This window comes from Triturus cristatus, chromosome 7 (genome assembly GCF_964204655.1).
Source record: "Triturus cristatus chromosome 7, aTriCri1.1, whole genome shotgun sequence".
NCBI classification, from domain to species: Eukaryota; Metazoa; Chordata; class Amphibia; order Caudata; family Salamandridae; genus Triturus; species Triturus cristatus.
The window spans coordinates 579495154-579515868 of NC_140590.1; the positions used below are offsets into that span (position 1 = coordinate 579495154).

A 20715-nucleotide genomic window follows, 5' to 3' on the forward strand; every position below is an offset into this window, starting at 1 on the left:
TTCACGAGTGTGGGGAATATCAATGGAACAAACAGATGTGCTGAACATGGTGCAGACATGCACATTCATTCAGATTACACATCATAAACACATATTATGTTGTCGATTTTGGCAGCTATCAAATCCAGGAAACTGCCTAGAGTTTTCTCAGAATTATATTACGAGAAAATGTTAAGTTTATTCCATGGTGGCTCCTTAATTACCACACATTACGAAGGAATTACAGTCACTTCAGGACATGGCAACAGAAATAGAGAAAATGTTTCATACCCTTAAACTAAAGAAGGTGCCACAGGTGTTCTGTGTACAGGGAAACTCCTCAGCTGCGTATCTGTATGAATTCGCTTATCTGTTCGCCAGACTCCCACGCTTGTTTTGGGTTGCATGCAGTATATCTATATACGAACTAGTATAGATAATAAAACTGAAAATTCAACTACAGTTTTAGTAAAATCTCGGATTTCTGGCATACTTTAGCACCGATTTCCAATTAGCTATATTTTCTAGATGTACATAAGTATTTGTTTTAAATTCCATTTTGTCGGGAGTCCTGTTTTTAGGCTGCTATAAACAACAAATGTTGAAATGTGAGGACAAAAATGTATGAACAGTTTAGCAGCATTACACAGCTATTAACTGACGCCTGTTACAAGAAACTGAGATGTAGTTATTGCAAATTAACACATTGGTTGTAAGTACAATACAGCATCATACTTCATAAAAACATAAAGTGGTAGGTGGAGGTGGCCATGGTCCCTTCTGGGTTAGCCTGAACCCTTGGGAGCTATGACATACCACTTAAAATTAATAATTTTAAAAAAGAATAGTGTTATTGCTTCATTACAGAAAAAGGAACAAACATACAAATGAAAGGCAAACTTTCATCATATCAGAGAAGGTGACCATAACGCCCTTAAAATGGCATATGTATCCATATTTACATAATTGCAAGCCATGTCTATAAACTGTACTTAACAGCGCATGAGAAGATTATTGTATAACAAGAGGACGGGAATCAAATAATATCATAGTACATATAGGGGAATCGGGGGAGGGAAGATAGGGGGAAGGAGAGTAGACATATAAACTCTCGTGGCAAGGTTGTTTAATCGAGGATTCAGCATTAAGGTAAAGAGGGTTAAAGTCCGAGTTTACCTATTTATGTGGGAGGGAGTACTTGCATGAGAGTTGTATGGGACATCACGTGGCCCGGACCAATGGTGGGTGGTAGAGGTTCGGGTGCAGGAGGGGTAGCGTCTTGTTCAGAAGTTGGGAGGAAAGTGGATGTAGTGGAATCGTACTGCAGAGTACGAAGGTAGGTACGGCATATGTGCCAGATGTCCTTGGAGCGGGAAGCGGGGGGCTGTAATGAAGAGTAAATCTCAGTTTGTATGCCATACTGCAGAGCCATTCCTCCTTTGTGGGGCAAAGACGTGCCCCCCCCCCCCAGTGTACTGCAATTTCCTTCTTGGCCAGTAACAATGCAATAGCTGTGAACCTACGATGGCAGAGACAATGCCCAGCAGGGCCAGTAGGGGGGATGGAGTGAGCGTTATAGATATCATCATTGATAGTACCTGAAACACTGATGTCCAGTAAGTGGATATGGCAGAGCAAGTCCAGGTAATATGAGAAAAGTCTGCTCCTAGGTGGTGGCATTTGGGAGACTGCGAAGTTTTAGAAGAGTCATATTTGGCCAGTTCCATGGGGGTGATGTAAAATCTATGGACAAACTTAAAGTGTAGGAGTTTGTGTCGGTGGTTAGGCGATGTAGGAGAGTAGGGTCTGCAATCCTATGATCACCCAGATTTTTTGCTTTTGCTTCATTGGTTTACGACTTTCCCCGGCTGCGGGCCTGCCAATCAGACCCACAGCCTAGCTGTTCTCTCTCGAAATTAACACACATGTACATTAGGTGCATCCACTAATTGGAACTGGGCCGCCTTATCAGTCCTTGTATCAGCATACCACAGGTATCCAGGGCATCGGTGTACCCAGGGCCTACCAGGGGCTGCAGCATGTATTATGCCACCCCTGGATGGCCGCCCAAATCTGACACATCTGGCTGCACGACAGCTGGGGCAAGGTGGTGTAATCACCCGTTGCTGTAGGTGTAGTATTCCTATACCTAACCTTAAAATGGGCGCATGGATTCCTGTCAGTCACTCCTATGGCAGGCCTTATCAATCCTGAAGGCAGAGTGCTGGGAATCATGTGAGATGGTGCTCTGGCGCGAGCTGAGCCCGTCGACGGCTTGCGGAACCAAATCCTAATAGCCGTTCCATGGTGACGCGGGCCAACTAGCTTAAAGTGCATTATAATCCTCGCGGTTATTTGCTAACTTTGGCATCGCATCACCCAAACATGTCGAGTAAGGTGTCATACGAATTGGAATACGAACCCCTCGCCAGTTCTGGTGACGGGGTTAGCATTCCACCCTTCTAGAGGGACACGACATGGAAGTAACCTTGAACCCCGGTTAAAGTTGACTCAAGCCTCAGCATCACAAAATGGATGCTGCCACCAGACACAAGTCTGACCTCCTGCGGCTGGGAGACCTTCCACCGAGGGGAGCTTGGACAAAGGGTTTCCTGTCGAGGGCGGTGTTAGCACCATCCCAGACAGGGTTTGTGTATCCCAGGTAGGCCGGGCTGAAAGGAAGGTGATTGCAAGTGGCACCCCGGTGCTCACTGTGCATAGCCCGGCTCAAACCAGTTTCGGGGGCACACCAGCCCCTGAGCTGGGGCGAAACCGGGCAAAGGATAGGGGTGTAACCACCCCCCTCCTGGTCCCACCCATAGGTAGGACCTAGTCACGGGCCAGCCCCTTTTTCCTAGAATAAAGGTGGGAGCGGGTCCCCTTCCCAAATTGGATAATTCTGAATCTTGAACTACTTTCCACGAAAGAAACTCTTGACTATTTCTGAAGACTCTCCCTTGTGGCTAAGGAGTAGCCACCCTGCACCAACAGGCACCACCTAAGCGCTTGCGGTTTGCTGTACGTCTCTCCCACGGATCAAGACTGCCCAGCTCGACGAGACCCGGGTTCCCTGCCATCTCTGACCTCTACCTACATCATCAGCCCAGCTGAGATTCGTAGGTGTGACGAGACCTGCGGGACCGGCCATCTTCAGAACCTGCACGACACTTATCTAGCACGCCCACCGAGGGACCCTCGAGTGAGTGCACCTAGGGTTTGAGAAGCCCTAACCCTGAGCGGCTCCAGCACCGAAGTCTGCCTCCCCAGCATCCACGAGATCTGCGTGGGGGCCCTTCTGCTCCTTGTTGCTCACCGCGTTGTCCGGCCACTCGCCGACCGGCTTGTGGCCCTCATCACGACGCACCACGACAGACTTTCATCACTGGTCTGGTTGCTCCAGACTGGCTCTTGCTCCCCTTCAACAGAGGAGTACCTCGGACCCTCCTGGTCCACTCCCGACGCCATCTTGACTCCACCGCGTGGGTTTACCACTGCCAAGACCTGCTGCCCCATTCCCGGGCCCAGCATCATCGACAGCAGACACCTTCGTGGGACAGCTCGCCCTCCATCCTGGTCGCCGCCGCGCCTCCTGGTCCGAGGAACAGCCGAGTCCGACGTCCTCCACTCACCTGGTCGAGGTGACTTCAGCCGGTACCTTCCTGGTACCCACACGATCGCTGGCTAGCGGTTGAGAACTGAGTCCCCTCTGCTTTCAGGTTTTCTTCATCACCGATCCAGGCTTGGATCTCTCTGAACATCAACACTGGTCGCCTGCCAGCAACTTCTTCTTTCAGGCTCCTGAGACTACAACGAGGACTCCCGACATCTTGCTGAACCCCACGCAGCCGCAGCCTCTGGGCTAGGTAACTCGAGCATCTCGGTGCTCCATCGTAGGTTCACTCTACAAGTGTCCAGTTCCTTTTTCGTTTAGTCCCACTGATCGGATTCCTCCGGAATCAGTAACTTTAAACTATCTAACCTTTCCCATTCCACTTGCAGTGTAAATGGTTTCGTGCCCTTCGGGCATTTGTGTAAATTGTGCAACCAGAAGTATTTTCATAAGAGTTTTGTAGTGTGCTTAGCTCCCTGACTCATAAAGAGCCAGGGTAGTCTTGTTATAAATAAATATCCTTTATTTTCATAACAACTTGTGTGGTGTCCTTTCACTTGGTGTTCAAGGGGTATATGTGATGGTAAACAGCTGGCTTAACACGCCCTCTAGAGTTTAGCCTGAAGACTGCTCTTGTCCACGCTACTAGGATAGCTGGTCTATAAGGTTGACTTACAACCAATCATCAATAAGGGTCGTTTGGAATGATACACAGTGATCACTAGAATAGTGAGCACTACATATCAGGCCAACTTCTCACATTGGTGGCAGCGGTGGGATTTGAGCTTGCTGTTGTTTTACCACACACGTATCCTACGAATATCAAGTTGAAAGATCACATAAGTACCCAGGTACATATAACTTAACTTAGAATACTCTGAGTTCTACTGAACCAGCTGTTATAGTGAAACAGGGACTAGCACACCCTGACTATAACTCTTAGCAAGGGATCAGTAGAGAAACACATAGTGTAGGTAGGTGCATCACTTACACCTCACTAGAAATCATGTCGGACCACGGAGAGTCCGCAGAGACTCCCTTAGTGGTCATCGACCCTCCACAGGTCGTGTCACGATATGCAGCTCTTAGCTTCACGGAGATGAGACAGCTGTGTGCCTCCAGGAAGCTAAACCAGGGTTCTAACCCTACCATCGCATTTCTGATAGGTCTCTTAGAGACTTACGATGCTAGGAGGTCCTCTAACACAGGCCCCCCTAATGCTGATGGGAACATGCCTCCCTTAGAGGGAACCCTTGGTGACCCTGACCTCGACCTCAATGGTGAGGAGGAAGAGGAAGAAGAGTTAGAAGGGGACGAGGCAGACGGAGGTCCCGTAGTAGTCAGTAGGCTCACAAGGACCAACTTAAGCAGGCATGAGAATGGAACTGGGGGAGCCCCGGGCCCACGCTTAAGCAGGCTTAACCGGGGGAACGGACAAGTTAGGTCTCTCTCGAGAGGCTCTAACAGATCTGTTCGAACACAGGTTTCTCAGGCATCTTCTCAGAGAGGGATGACGTCCCCTCAGAGAAGGGAGCACGAAGCGAAGATGAGGGAAGTCAATCTGAGGATCGAGCGGGAAGAACTTGCCCTCGCCAAAGAAAGACTTGCCTTGGCCCGAGAGCAGAAATTGAGTGGGTTAGATCCCACTGGTGGCAGCATTCTCATTAGAGAGAAAGACAGGGGTATAGATACTAGACACCTGAGTAAAATAGTACCCCCCTTTAAGCAAGGGGACGACATCCACAAGTGGATAACTGCCTTGGAGAGGGCTTGCACTGTCCAGTGCGTCCCCCCAAGTCAGTGGGCAGCTATACTGTGGCTCTCCTTCGAAGGTAAAGGACGAGACAAGCTCCTCACTACGAGAGCTGAGGATGCCAACAACTACCAAGTCCTGAAGAATACACTGATTGATGGGTTCGGCTTAACCACCGAGCAGTACCGGGTGCTGTTCAGGGACACCCAGAAAATTCAGTCTCAGGATTGGGCTGACTTTGTCGATTGTGCCACGAAGGCTTTAGAAGGCTGGTTGCTGGGTAGCAAGGTTACAGATTACACAGGATTGTACAATCTTATCATGAGAGAACAGATTTTAAACAACTGTCAGAACCAATTGTTGCATCAGCACCTTGTCGACTCGGAGCTGACCTCTCCCCAAGAATTGGGAAAGAAGGCAGACAGATGGGTCAGAACAAGGGTCAAGCAGAACCAGACTCAGAACCAGGGTGGTCAGAAGAAAGCAGACCAAAAGGGTAGTAACAAGAACGAACAAAATGACCAGAAGTCTTCGACAGGCCCCCAACAAACCAAAGAGGGTGGGGGTCAGGCTTCACAGCAGAAAAAGAAGACTCCAGAAGGCCAGTCAAAAAGGTGGTGCCAATACTGTAAAAGTAAGACTCACTGGTTTAGTGAGTGCACCAAGAAAGGAGGGCAAACTCCTGCCACTGCAGCCCCTAAGGCACCTGCACCCCCTAGTACAGTCAGCAGTGGTAGTGCGCCTCCCAAGGCATTAGTTGGGTTAACCTTGGGAACTGAGGGGAGTGACGACTTAGTTGGCACACTCACTCAGGCCGTCCTTGTCTGTACCGGGGATATGGATATGTCCCCTGATGCCAGTCCCAATACTTTGGGCAAATACAGGCAGACGCCTTTGATCAATAGAAAAGTGGCTCAGGCCTACAGGGACACTTGTGCCAGTGTCACCATGGTGACGCCTAACTTTGTGAACCCTGGACAGATCATGCTAGGTACCGATTACCTAGTGACCAATGCCAGCAATGTCACTACCAATCACAGTATGGCAGTTGTTGATTTCTCCTGGGGAGGGGTAAGTGGCCCGAAGAAAGTTGTGGTTAGTTCAGACCTCCCCGTAGAATGTCTGTTGGGCAATGATTTGGAAGCGTCACAATGGTCAGAAGTGGAGCAGAGGACTCACATGGAAATGTTAGGCTTGCCAGCACATGTCCTTGCTGTGACCAGGTCCCAGGCCAAAACATGCCCCACTGAACAGGTGCTGGATCCTGGAAGTACGGACCAGACACCATCCAAGAAAAGGAGCAGTAAGGGTAAGGCCTCGCCTTCCCCCTTGCCCCAGGTCGTGGATCAAGTCTCTGAGGAGGCTGACCTTAAGGAACTGAGGGAAACTGAGCCACAAGAGCTTGAACCTGGTCAGGTTGAGTTTCTGGGCTCAGGGGGACCCTCTAGGGAAGACCTGGGGAAGGCACAGTTAGACTGCCCCTCACTTGAACCCCTCAGACAGCAGGCTGCTGCTGAGGCTGCAGGGAACGCCACAGGTACCCACAAAGTGTACTGGATCGATGGACTCCTGTACTCCGAGGCAAGAGACCCCAAGCCTGGCGCGACCAGGAGGCTGGTCGTCCCCTTGTCTCTGAGAGGTTTCCTCCTTACCTTGGCCCACGAGATTCCCCTTGCAGGTCACTTAGGCCAGAATAAGACTTGGGACAGAATTGTTCCACACTTTCACTGGCCCCACATGTCCGAAGATACGAAGGAGTTTTACCGCTCCTGTGTCACTTGCCAAGCCAGTGGTAAGTCAGGTGGCACGACAAAGGCCCCCCTCATACCACTGCCGGTGGTGGGGGTACCCTTTGAACGAGTGGGGATCGACATTGTCGGACCAATGGAACCCCAGACAGCATCAGGGCACAAGTTTATACTGGTGGTGGTGGACCACGCCACCAGGTATCCTGAAGCTATTCCCCTTAGGACCACTACAGCACCTGTTGTGGCACGAGCCCTAGTTGGAGTGTTCTCCAGAGTGGGCTTCCCTAAGGAGGTCGTCTCCGACAGAGGTGCAAACTTCATGTCGGGATATCTGACTGCTATGTGGAAGGAGTGCGGTGTCAACTACAAATTCACCACCCCCTATCACCCACAATGCAATGGGCTTGTTGAGAGATTCAACAGGACCCTAAAAGGGATGATTCATGGACTACCTGAAAAGCTTCGGCGGAGATGGGATGTCCTGATACCCTGCCTCTTGTTCGCCTACAGAGAGGTCCCGCAGAAGGGGGTTGGCTACAGCCCTTTTGAACTTCTGTTCGGACATCCTGTAAGGGGACCCCTGTGTTTGGTAAAGGAAGGATGGGAGAGACCTCTCAAAAAGCCGGCATCAAACATTGTGGACTGTGCTCGGTCTCCGCTCGCGGATGGCTGAGTACGTGGAAAAGGCATCTAAAAACCTTGAGGCGAGCCAAGAATTACAAAAAGCTTGGCACGACCAAAAGGCTGTCCTGACTGTGTATCAGCCTGGGCAGAAGGTGTGGGTGCTGGAGCCAGTGGCCCCAGCAGCACTCAAAGACAAATGGTCTGGGCCCCACACGATCATTGAGCAAAAGGGAGAGGTCACCTACTTGGTAGACCTGGGAACTCCCCGGAGCCCCCCCCCGGGGGCTCCATGTAAACAGGCTCAAGGCATATGTCAAAAGGGAGGGCATGGGCTTGCTCATGGCCACAGATGAGGGACAGGAGGAGGAGAGTGACCCTCTCCCGGACCTGCTCTCTCAGAACCCTGACGATGGGTCAGTAGATGGTGTTGTCTTTTGTGGCAGCCTCTCTGGACATCAACAACAGGATTGTAAACAGGTTCTTCAATCCTTCCGACATATGTTCTCTCTGACACCCAGTCAGACCAATTGGTGTACCCATGAGGTCGACACTGGGGACAGTCTGCCCGTAAAGAGTAAAATCTATCGACAGCCTGATCATGTCAGAGACTGCATCAAGACTGAGGTGCAGAAAATGTTGGAGCTGGGAGTCATTGAGCCCTCGGACAGCCCCTGGGCTAGTCCAGTAGTTCTCGTACCAAAACCTCACACCCAGGGCGGTAAGAAAGAGATGAGGTTTTGCGTGGACTACAGAGGCCTCAATGCAGTCACTAAGACTGACGCCCACCCGATACCAAGAGCAGATGAACTTATAGACCGGTTGGCTTCGGCCAACTACTTAAGTACATTTGACCTGACAGCTGGGTATTGGCAAATCAGGTTAGCTGAGGAGGCCAAGCCCAAAACAGCATTTTCTACCCCGGGTGGGCATTATCAGTTCGTGGTAATGCCCTTTGGTTTGAAAAATGCACCTGCCACCTTCCAAAGGCTGGTGAATCAAGTTCTCACTGGGTTGGACGACTTCTGCGCGGCGTATCTGGACGATATCGCTGTCTTTAGCTCCACCTGGGAGGATCACCTGGTCCACCTGAGGAAAGTGTTAGAGGCTCTGCAGAAGGCAGGGCTCACTATCAAGGCCACTAAGTGCCAAATAGGGCAGACACAGGTTGTATACCTGGGCCACCTTGTAGGTGGAGGCCAGGTTCAGCCATTGGAGAGCAAAATACAGGCCATCCAGGACAGGGCTCCTCCAACCACCCAGACTCAGGTTCGAGCTTTCTTGGGCCTGACTGGTTATTACCGGAAATTTGTCAGAAATTATGGATCCATTGTGACCCCGCTAAACGATCTGACAAGTAAGAAGATGCCAAAAAAAGTTCAGTGGACAGCCAGCTGTCAAAAGGCATTCGATGACCTAAAGCAGGCCATGTGCACAGCACCTATCCTAAAGAGTCCAGACTACTCCAAAACATTCATTGTCCAAACAGACGCTTCGGAGTTGGGTGTGGGAGCTGTTCTATCTCAGCTGAATTTTGATGGTCATGACCAGCCCATAGCTTTCATTAGCAGGAGGCTGACCCCCAGAGAGAAGAATTGGTCAGCTATTGAGAGGGAGGCCTTTGCTGTGGTTTGGGCCCTGAAGAAGTTGAGGCCCTACTTGTTTGCCACTCACTTCAAGATTCAGACCGACCATAAGCCCCTCTTGTGGCTAAATCAAATGAAGGGTGAAAACCCCAAACTACTTAGGTGGTCCATTTCCCTACAGGGGATGGACTTCACAGTGGAGCATAGACCTGGCACTGATCATGGCAATGCAGATGGGCTCTCCAGGTATTTCCACTTAGAGCAAGAAGACTCACCTGGTCAAGGTTAGCTTATTGTCCCAAAGTTTGGGGGGGGAAGTCATGTAGGAGAGTAGGGTCTGCAATCCTATGATCACCCAGATTTTTTGCTTTTGCTTCATTGGTTTACGACTTTCCCCGGCTGCGGGCCTGCCAATCAGACCCACAGCCTAGCTGTTCTCTCTCGAAATTAACACACATGTACATTAGGTGCATCCACTAATTGGAACTGGGCCGCCTTATCAGTCCCTGTATCAGCATACCACAGGTATCCAGGGCATCGGTGTACCCAGGGCCTACCAGGGGCTGCAGCATGTATTATGCCACCCCTGGATGGCCGCCCAAATCTGACACAACTGGCTGCACGACAGCTGGGGCAAGGTGGTGTAATCACCCGTTGCTGTAGGTGTAGTATTCCTATACCTAACCCTAAAATGGGCGCATGGATTCCTGTCAGTCACTCCTATGGCAGGCCTTATCAATCCTGAAGGCAGAGTGCTGGGAATCATGTGAGATGGTGCTCTGGCGCGAGCTGAGCCCGTCGACGGCTTGCGGAACCAAATCCTAATAGCCGTTCCATGGTGACGCGGGCCAACTACCTTAAAGTGCATTATAATCCTCGCGGTTATTTGCTAACTTTGGCATCGCATCACCCAAACATGTCGAGTAAGGTGTCATACGAATTGGAATACGAACCCCTCGCCAGTTCTGGCGACGGGGTTAGCATTCCACCCTTCTAGAGGGACACGACATGGAAGTAACCTTGAACCCCGGTTAAAGTTGACTCAAGCCTCAGCATCACAAAATGGATGCTGCCACCAGACACAAGTCTGACCTCCTGCGGTTGGGAGACCTTCCAGCGAGGGGAGCTTGGACAAAGGGTTTCCTGTCGAGGGCGGTGTTAGCACCATCCCAGACAGGGTTTGTGTATCCCAGGTAGGCCGGGCTGAAAGGAAGGTGATTGCAAGTGGCACCCCGGTGCTCACTGTGCATAGCCCGCCTCAAACCAGTTTCGGGGGCACACCAGCCCCTGAGCTGGGGCGAAACCGGGCAAAGGATAGGGGTGTAACCACCCCCCTCCTGGTCCCACCCATAGGTAGGACCTAGTCACGGGCCAGCCCCTTTTTCCTAGAATAAAGGTGGGAGCGGGTCCCCTTCCCAAATTGGATAATTCTGAATCTTGAACTACTTTCCACGAAAGGAACTCTTGACTATTTCTGAAGACTCTCCCTTGTGGCTAAGGAGTAGCCACCCTGCACCAGCAGGCACCACCTAAGCGCTTGCGGTTTGCTGTACGTCTCTCCCACGGATCAAGACTGCCCAGCTCGACGAGACCCGGGTTCCCTGCCATCTCTGACCTCTGCCTACATCATCAGCCCAGCTGAGATTCGTAGGTGTGACGAGACCTGCGGGACCGGCCATCTTCAGAACCTGCACGACGCTTATCTAGCACGCCCACCGAGGGACCCTCGAGTGAGTGCACCTAGGGTTTGAGAAGCCCTAACCCTGAGCGGCTCCAGCACCGAAGTCTGCCTCCCCAGCATCCACGAGATCTGCGTGGGGGCCCTTCTGCTCCTTGTTGCTCACCGCGTTGTCCGGCCACTCGCCGACCGGCTTGTGGCCCTCATCACGACGCACCACGACAGACTTTCATCACTGGTCTGGTTGCTCCAGACTGGCTCTTGCTCCCCTTCAACAGAGGAGTACCTCGGACCCTCCTGGTCCACTCCCGACGCCATCTTGACTCCACCACGTGGGTTTACCACTGCCAAGACCTGCTGCCCCATTCCCGGGCCCAGCATCATCGACAGCAGACACCTTCGTGGGACAGCTCGCTCTCCATCCTGGTCGCCGCTGCGCCTCCTGGTCCGAGGAACAGCCGAGTCCGACGTCCTCCACTCACCTGGTCGAGGTGACTTCAGCCGGTACCTTCCTGGTACCCACACGATCGCTGGCTAGCGGTTGAGAACTGAGTCCACTCTGCTTTCAGGTTTTCTTCATCACCGATCCAGGCTTGGATCTCTCTGAACATCAACACTGGTCGCCTGCCAGCAACTTCTTCTTTCAGGCTCCTGAGACTACAACGAGGACTCCCGACATCTTGCTGAACCCCACGCAGCCGCAGCCTCTGGGCTAGGTAACTCGAGCATCTCGGTGCTCCATCGTAGGTTCACTCTACAAGTGTCCAGTTCCTTTTTCGTTTAGTCCCACTGATCGGATTCCTCCGGAATCAGTAACTTTAAACTATCTAACCTTTCCCATTCCACTTGCAGTGTAAATGGTTTCGTGCCCTTCGGGCATTTGTGTAAATTGTGCAACCAGTGTTCAAGGGGTATATGTGATGGTAAACAGCTGGCTTAACATGCCCTCTAGAGTTTAGCCTGAAGACTGCTCTTGTCCACGCTACTAGGATAGCTGGTCTATAAGGTTGACTTACAACCAATCATCAATAAGGGTCGTTTGGAATGATACACAGTGATCACTAGAATAGTGAGCACTACATATCAGGCCAACTTCTCACAGGCGAGACACACTTTATTTGTGTGCAGCTGCAGACCCAGTCCTTGTCAGTGAGCGGGTATCCCAGGTCTTCCTCCCAGTGGTGCCGCGCCCCCCTGTCTCGCACCTGCTTCAGAGTCATGCATGAGTGGTAAAGTTTAGTGATCAGATGTGAACCATCATTGTCTGTTATGAGGAGTGTAAGTGGTGAGATTTCCTCTGGGGAGAGGGGGAAGGACCGGATTATCACTTGCACGGCACCATGCAGTCTAGTAATGATGAATCTGTCCATGTGGGATAATTCTGTGTGATTAGATAGTTCTGTTAGTGTTCTAATATGTCCGTCTGGGAAAAGATCTCCGAATGTGTGGAGGTGAAGTTTTCGTAAGGTATGTAGTACCAACTTCTCAGACATTAATGGGATCCATGGATCGTGAGGCACTAGAAGTTTGGTAGAATAAAAAGAGCCACATCACAAAAGTCGGCTAAGTTTCTGCCAGGCCCAGCATGTGGTGGAGAGAGTTTGTACGTCGGTAGGGTCCAGCCGGATGCATTGTGGGAATATCGCATTGAGCAGGATAGGGTCCGCTAGGTCCTGCTTGGGCTTGCGATAGGGTATACGGGCATCGGGATGGAACCAGTTGTAAGAGAAATGGGCCTGCGTGACCAGATAATATAAGTTGAAGTTGGGGGACTGCGAATCCGCCGTGTTTGTAGGGGAGTGTGAGCGTGTCCCATGCTATTCGTGGGCTTCGGCCAGCCCCTATCAGGCAATGCAGTTGGCCATGGAGCTGTGAGAAAAACTTTTTTGTCAGAGGAATGGGGATGTTTACAAAGAGATATAAGAAGTGGGGGTAGTACATTCATCTTGATGAGGGCCATACGGCTGGCCATAGACAGCAGCAATCAGACCCAACGGTCCACCCAGGTGGTCAGCTTATCTATTGCAGGGCAAAATTCAGACAGATTAATTGATCTTTGTTTCTATGGAGTGTGATCACTAGATATTTGGTGGTATCGGTCGCCCAGCGTAAGGGGCATGTGCTGCAGGAGGGGATTGCCAAGTTTGTCAAGGGGAAAAGCTCGGATTTGTCCAAATTTATACGCGGGCCCAACATGCCTCTGAAACAGACGATCTTGTCCATAGGAGGGTTTGGATTTTCAGCAGGGTGCCTTATAAATAGCTGAATATCATCCATTAATAAAGGGCCTGGGTGAAACCCAAGGCCACTGTGCATGTGCTTCTCTTTCAAATGCCTAACCAGGGGTCCATGGCTATAATAAAAAGTAGCAGTGACAATGTGTAGCCCTGCCGCGTGCCCCGTGACACTGGGAAGGGGTACGAGAGGGAGTCGTTTACCCGTAGCCTAGCTGTGGGAGAGAGTATAGAAGTGAGACTAGCGCGGTACAGTTGTTCGGTATGCCTAGTTTGCGGAGTGTTGCTAAGAGAAAGACCACTCCAATGAATCAAAAGCCTTCTCAGCATCAAAAGCGCCACTGCTGCAGGAATAGTAGGTGACACCCTGTTCAACCCCTTCGATGCTCATGACGGAATGGTTCCGGAACCATTTCGTCATGAGGACAGGGGCAGGAAATCCCTCTGCTGTAAACAGCAGAGGGAGTTCCTTTTTTTTTGTGCCTCGGGACGTGGGGAAGAGCTTCCCCAACCTCCCGAGGCCCTCCCCTGGTTTTCAGTGTAATGAAGATCGCGCACATGGCGCGCTGTCGTCATTACATTGTTTCAGTGCTCGTGGGGTTATCTCAGCCCCCCGAGCACCGAAACACTTGGGAGAGGTATCGTTGGAAAGGAGAGAATCTCCCCTTTCCAATGGTACCCTTCCCTAGTGGATCCCTGCTTGGAGATCATCCCAGGAGGGCGATCCCCAAGCAGGGATCCACCCACTAGCACCAGGGAGGGGGGAGTGTCCCCTTGGGCAAGGGCCTTTGCTCCCCCCATTGTGTTTTGGGCATACCAGTCTTTCTGCCTCCCCTGGGGGCAGAAAGCCCACTAGCGCCAGGGATTTTTTTCTAGAAAATGTTCTTAGGGTGGGGGCTGCCCAAAACGGGCATACCAATGCCCCCACCGACATTACCAAAATTACAGCCTTTCTGCCCCCCTGGGGGGCAGATGGGTGCAGCAGCCCCCAATCTGCCCCCTCAGGGGGCAAAAAGCCCACTAGACCACAGGGAGTTTTTTGAGAAAATAATATTAGGGTGGGGGCTGCCCAAAACGGGCATGCCAATGCCCCCCCTCACCAAAATTACAGCCTTTCTGCCCCCCAGGGGGCAGATGGGGTCAGTAGCCCCAACTCTGCAGAAAGCCCACTAGCGCCAGGGATTTTTCCCCCCTCAATTTTTCTTAGGGTGGAGGCTGCCCAAAACAGGCATGCCAATGCCCCCACCCCACCAAAATTACAGCCTTTCTGCCTCCCGGTGGCATATAGGGGCTGTAGCCCCCAATCTGCCCCGCCGGGGGGGGGGGGGGGGGGCAAAAAGCCCAGTAGACGCCAGGGATTTATTTTGAGCAATTGAAATTACGGTGGGGGCTGCCCAAAACGGGCATGTCAATGCCCAGGCCCCCCCCCAAAAAAATTTGTCTTTCTACCCCCCGGGGGCAGCAAGCCCACTAGAAACCAGGGATTTTTTAATATATTCATGTAGGGGTGGGGGTTGCCCAAAATGGGCAGGACAATACCCCCACCCCCCAGAGAAATTCCAGTCCTTCTGCCCCCCGGAGGGGCAGATGGGGGCAGTGGCCCCAGATCTGCCCCCCTGGAGGGCCAGAAAGCCCACTAGGCACCAGCGAGTAAGCTGGCTTTTTTTATGCGTGGGGGTGGGGGCTGCCCAGAATGGGCATCCCAATGCCCCCACCCCCAAATAAATAGCCACTCTTTCTGCCCCCATCGGGGCCATATTGGGGCAAACTCCCCCCACCCCGATTCCCCCTTAGAGCGGCAGAAAGCGCACAAGGCACAGGCTTATTTTTAGCAATGTGCCTACCTGTGGATTTTGGGCCCTAGCAAAGCTGGACCATAGGGAAACCTAGCAAACCTGTACATTTTTTAAAACTAGACACCTAGTGGAATGCAGAATGGGTGACTTTTCTGGCTCTCACCAGGTTCTGTTACCCAGAATCCCTGGCAAACCTAAAAAAAGTTTTAAAAAAACAAATTTTCCTCACATTTCTGTGGTGGAAAGTTCTGAAATCTGTGTGGATCCACAAAATTCCACCAAGCCCGCATTCCCCAAAGTCTTCCGAGAAAAACGGTACCTCACTTGTGTGAGTGGGTCAAGCACCCGTGACAGGCAAAGGCCCAAAACCTAGTGAGGCAACTTCAAAATTGCCTATCACAAAACAACCTGGTTTTGCAAGGGGGGTCACCTGGGTTTTTGGCCCCGTGCTCGGCGGCCAGCTACGGAAACCTACCAAACCCACACATTTCTGAAAACTAGACACCCGGGGGATTCCAGGGAGGTATGGCTTGCGTGGATCCCCCAATGTTTTCTTACCCAGATTCCCCTGCAAAACTCAAATTTACCTGAAAAAAATCACTTTTTCCACACATTTTTGTGTGGGAAAGTTGTGGCATCACCTGGCTGACACAAATTTCCTACCAGCCAGTGTTCCCCCAGGTCTCCCGATAAAAATGGTGCCTCACTTGTGTGGGAGGCCCAAGTACCTGCGACAGGCAAGGGCCCAAAACGTATTGAGGCGACATCAAAATTGCCTATCACAAAACGACCTGGTTTTTGCAAGGGGGGGTCTCACCAGGTTCTGTTACCTAGAATCCCTTGCAAACCTAAAAATTCCAGAACTTTCCACCACAGAAATGTGAGGAAAATTTGTTTTTTTGGACAATTTTTTATGTTTGTAAGGGATTCTGGGTAACAGAACCTGGTAAGAGCCAGTCAAGTCACCCCATCCTGGATTCCCTGGGTGTCTAGTTTTCAAAAATGTATAGGCTTGCTAGGTTTCCCTAGGTGCCGGCAGAGCTAGGGTTCAAAAACTACAGCTAGGCACTTTGCAAAAAAAGGGTCATTTTTCACTTGAAAATGTGGTGTGTCCACCTTGCGTTTTGGGCCGTTTCCTGTCGCGGGCACTAGGCCTACCCACACAAGTGAGGTACAATTTTTCTCTGAAGACTTTTGGTAACGCGGGGTGGGTGGAATTTTGTGGATCTACGCAGATTCCAGAACTTTCCACCACAAAATTGTGAGGAAAATGTGTTTTATTTTTACAATTTTTTAGGTTTGCAAGGTATTCTGGGTAACAGAACCTGGTGAGAGCCAGTCAAGTCACCCCATCCTAGATTCCCCTGTGTGTCTAGTTTTAAACAATGTATAGGTTTGCTAGGTTTCCCTAGATGCCGGCAGAGCTAGGGTTCAAAAACTACAGCTAGGCACTTTACAAAAAAAGGGTCAGTTTTCACTGTGAAAATGTGTTGTCTATAATAAAAAACCATTGCAAGACGCTGCTCAGTTATTGGCTCTGGGATCGTCGGGTTCTTGGTGAACCTACAAGTCCTATATACCCCCACAACCAGAAAGGTCCAGCAAATGTAACGGTATATTGCTTTCATACAGCTGTCATAATTAGAAGAAGTTACAGGTGAAAGCGTTGACACAAATGGCTGTTTTTTTCAACTAATTTTCAATTTGTCCTATATTTAACTGTTAGTTTCTATGGAGAAACTTTGAAGGATCTACACATATGACCCCTTGCTGAATTCAGAATGTTGTCTACTTGTTCAAAATGTATAGCTTTCCAGGATCCATTATTGCTTTCATACCCATTTCTACCATTAACTGGAAGGAGGTTAAAAGCACAAAAAAAAGCACAAATAGGCTTTGTCCCAGAAAAATGCCAAAACTGTAAAAAAGTTTGATTTTCTAACAAAAGTGTGCTTGTCCCTGAAAGCTGGGAAGATGGTGATTTCATTACCACAACCCCTTTATTGATAACATCCATAAACCTTGGATACCTTTTGAATCCCCATGATGTTGGAAAAAAAAGGGCGCAAATTTGGCGTGGATACTTTATGTGGTCAAAGAGTTAAAAGGGCCTTAGTGCGAACTACCCCAAATAGCCAAAAAATGGCTTAGCACAGGGGGGGGGGGGGGGGGGGGGAGGCCTAGCAGCGAAGGGGTTAATACCGAGAAGACAGTTCTGAGGTTGAGTATGGTTGACCTGTGCGGTATAAAACCGAACTGCACCGGTGAAAGGATCTGATCCAAGAGTAGTGATAGCCTGTTTGCCAACATCTTGGTCAATATCTTATTGTCAAAGTTTAACTATGAAAAAGGTCTACATGAGGCGCATCTGGTGGAATCCTTCCAGGGTTTCAGTAGGAGGGTAATTGCTGCCTCCCTCATTGTTGGTGGTAGAATGCCGTTGTCAAGGGATTCGGAATACACTTCAAGCAGATGGGGCCTCAGTGTCTGTATAAATGCTGAATAGAAGGTTCTGTACAGGCCATCCAGGCCTGATGCATTTGAACCATCAAGTAAATCTATTGCCTGACTGAGCTTCTCAGCAGTAAAAGGGTTTACTGAAGAATTGAGCCCGTCCAGTCATTAGCCACACCATTGCCACCGCCTCCAGATAGGCCATATGGGATGGGAAGTTTGCGAGGAGCTTAGTGGAGTATAGAGTCTTGTTGTATGTTACTAAGTCCCTAAGTATGTCTGCGTTATCCGTGGCGATGGTGTAATTCTCCAGGTACAGGGATGTGATGTGTCCAGCCCCTACTAGGATTTTCTCCCTCCCCATACCTGCGTGCCACCTGGTATTTGCCTGGCAGCATTGCTTCCTTGTCTGCAAGATCGTTGAATTCTAATAAAAGAGATTCCCGTTTGAGAGATGGATCTGCGTCGTTATTGGAACTATCCATAGCCGTCAACTCGCTTTCCAGTCAAGCCAGGCTGCCTCGTATTGCCCTCAGCACCCCGGACTGTTTAGAAATTCAGATGCCGCAGATATACGCCTTAAAGGCATCCCATAGCACAGAGTGCTGCGCCACGGAGCCTATATTAGGAGTGAAACACTCAAGGATTGCCTTGTGTATCTCCCACCGGAACAGTTCGTCCAACAATGCTGTAGCTGGGAATGTCCATCTTTGTTACCAGCCTGTGGAGTAGGGGATCGCAACGTGAAGAAGCATGGGTGTGTAGTCTGAGAGGATGCAGGACAGCGTTCGTACATTGCGTATCCACTGTCATGAGGAAGCGTCGACAAACCAGTAGTCTATGCATGTCCGCACCAAATGGGGGGCTGAATGGAGTGTAAAGCCCGGGTTCCCCTGGGTGTTGCGTGCGCCACGCATCACGGAGAGCCATCAAATCTAGGGGATCCCATAAAGCCCATAGGGCCTGAGGTTTGTTACCATGCCCCGTTCCAGACGTGTCACGGCTTGGGTCTAGCCATAGGTGCAGGTCACCGCCGATAATTAAGGTGTCGGGTTAATTGCGGTCAAGTAGTGTAAATATTCTGGTTAAGAAGGAGGGGTCGTCTGTGTTCAGGGCATAAATGTTGAGAAACAGAGTTTTTTTCGCCCAGAAGTGTCCCGGCTACTAGAACATACCGTCCCTGATCGTCAGCAGTGGTGGTATAGTGCGTGAAAGGGAGGCTATGTTGTATACACACTCCCCTTGAGTATGTGCTATACTCCGGGAGAAATCTGTGTGGCCCCCAGGAGGAGGCAAATAGAGGGGCAGACTGCGGGGGTAGGTGCGTTTCCTGTAAGAAAGCTATCTTAATATGATGTCTGTGCACATAGCATAATACTAGCTTACATTTTCGGGGATTATTGAGGCTACGGACATTCCAGGGCAGAAGCCGTGCCTCGACATTTTGATTAGGGGCTCCCGTCATGTAGATGCCTGAGTGAAGTTGATCTGGATTTGACTACTGAGCGTGTTATAGGTCAGGGGGAAGGTACATACAGGAGGGAAAGACGAGGGGAATAGCAACTTAAAATAGTGAACACATCCAAATTAGCCCAGCCACTACCCACGCCAGGAGGGGAAAACCTGACGAATTCCCAACACCCAGTTCCCAAAAACAAAAATCCCAACATCGTAACAATCTGAGTTATCCGTAGGGGTGGGCAACGCCTTGGGGGGCCCTAAGCCCGATCTGTACGGATCTTCATGAAAAAAGGTATTAAAGGAGGGTAACATTTGCATAGCAGTTCTAAACCTAGGATTGAACTTCAGTCATGTATATGTTTATAGTAATGCTGATCTCAATTTACATGTTCTTAGTGGGTTAAGCTGAATGAAAGTTCTGTGCTGGCCGCCAACTGTCTATCAAGCGATGGGTGCCCAGATAAGGAACAGGAGCTTCGGCGGTTATCTTCTTTCTGTGGTTTGCAGAAGGCCATGTCCTCTGTGGGTGAGTCAAAAAGTGGGGTTTATCGCCTACACTCACATTCAGTCTTGCCAGGTATAGCATAGCGTATTTAAAGCCTAGTTTACAGAGCTGCACCTTTACTTCGGTGAACTTTTGCTGTGCTTCATGGACTGCAGCAGTGTGATCAGGGTAGATGGAGAGCGTGAAGCCCTGGTAATGCAATGAGGAGTTCTCTCTGGCTAATCGGAGGGCAGTGTCACAATCCCTATAATTCAAGAGCCGAGATATAATGGGTCACAGAGGGACTCTGGGGAGGGCAGGGGAGTGCAAGGGCCTAGGGATCTGTGTGCCCTCTCAAAAAGGAATGCTTTGGAAAAGTGTTGAGTCCCAAACAAGTTGGTGAGGAGGGTCTCCACAAATAGCTCTAGGCACCCCAGATTGGTTGATTCAGTTAGCCCAAGAATCCGCACATTGTTTCTCCGGGATCTGGCCTCTGAATCCTCGTTTTTAACTGCTACCGCTTTAAGTAGCCGCTCTGTCTTTTCCAATCGGCGCACCATGTCCCTGGCCCGTTCTTCATGTGAGGATTTTCGTTCCTCAGCTGCGTCCAAACGGTCCATACAACTGCTATCCCTGCTGGAAAGTGGGTTATTGGTAGGGGCAAATGTAGGTCTGCCACCGGCAATAAGGCCACTAACACATGATAGGACTCAACATAGGTCTTAGAAATTATTCCTATGCTCAACCCTTGGCAACGTGGCTGTGAGCAGACAGGCTTAACTTCAAAGTCAGATATGTAAAGCATTTAAAAACACCAATTCAGTAAATAATTAAGACACAACACATAATAAAAATCCAACACCAATTCATAACAATAGGAAACATATTTATCTTTAAAATGCCACCAAAACGACAAAAATCCAATGTAGGGAACCGGAGATATGAATTTTCAACGATTTAATAAAATATAGCACTTAGAAGATTATAGCACCATATTGTGATACCTGCTCGCAATAGACCGGGCCAAAGTCAAAGTTTCAGGCCGGACGCGATGGAGCCCTGAGCGGCTACAGCTTGCGGCAGGTCCCGGTCTCAGTTTCTACCTTCACACTTAGAAACTTTTCTGGAGCTTTTCTTCACGAGGCCCCTCGAAGCTCCCAGCCAGTCTGGATTCGGTTAGGGTTCGCCGGAATGACTTCCCTGGAGCGGACGTAGAACATTTTTCAAGATCGCTTCAGCGGGGAAACCCAGGAATCCAGGCCGGCACACGATGGAAGGCAGGCGGCTTGGCGTTTGCGGTTGCTCCCGATC

The 20715-nt window shown here is 50.3% G+C and overlaps 1 protein-coding gene across 3 annotated transcripts in view; it reads left to right on the top strand.

Moving 5' to 3' along the window:
* WFIKKN2 (WAP, follistatin/kazal, immunoglobulin, kunitz and netrin domain containing 2) overlaps positions 1-20715 on the top strand; it is a 583689-nt gene that overhangs the window by 230934 nt on the left and 332040 nt on the right. The gene's annotated exons all lie outside the window — the stretch shown is intronic.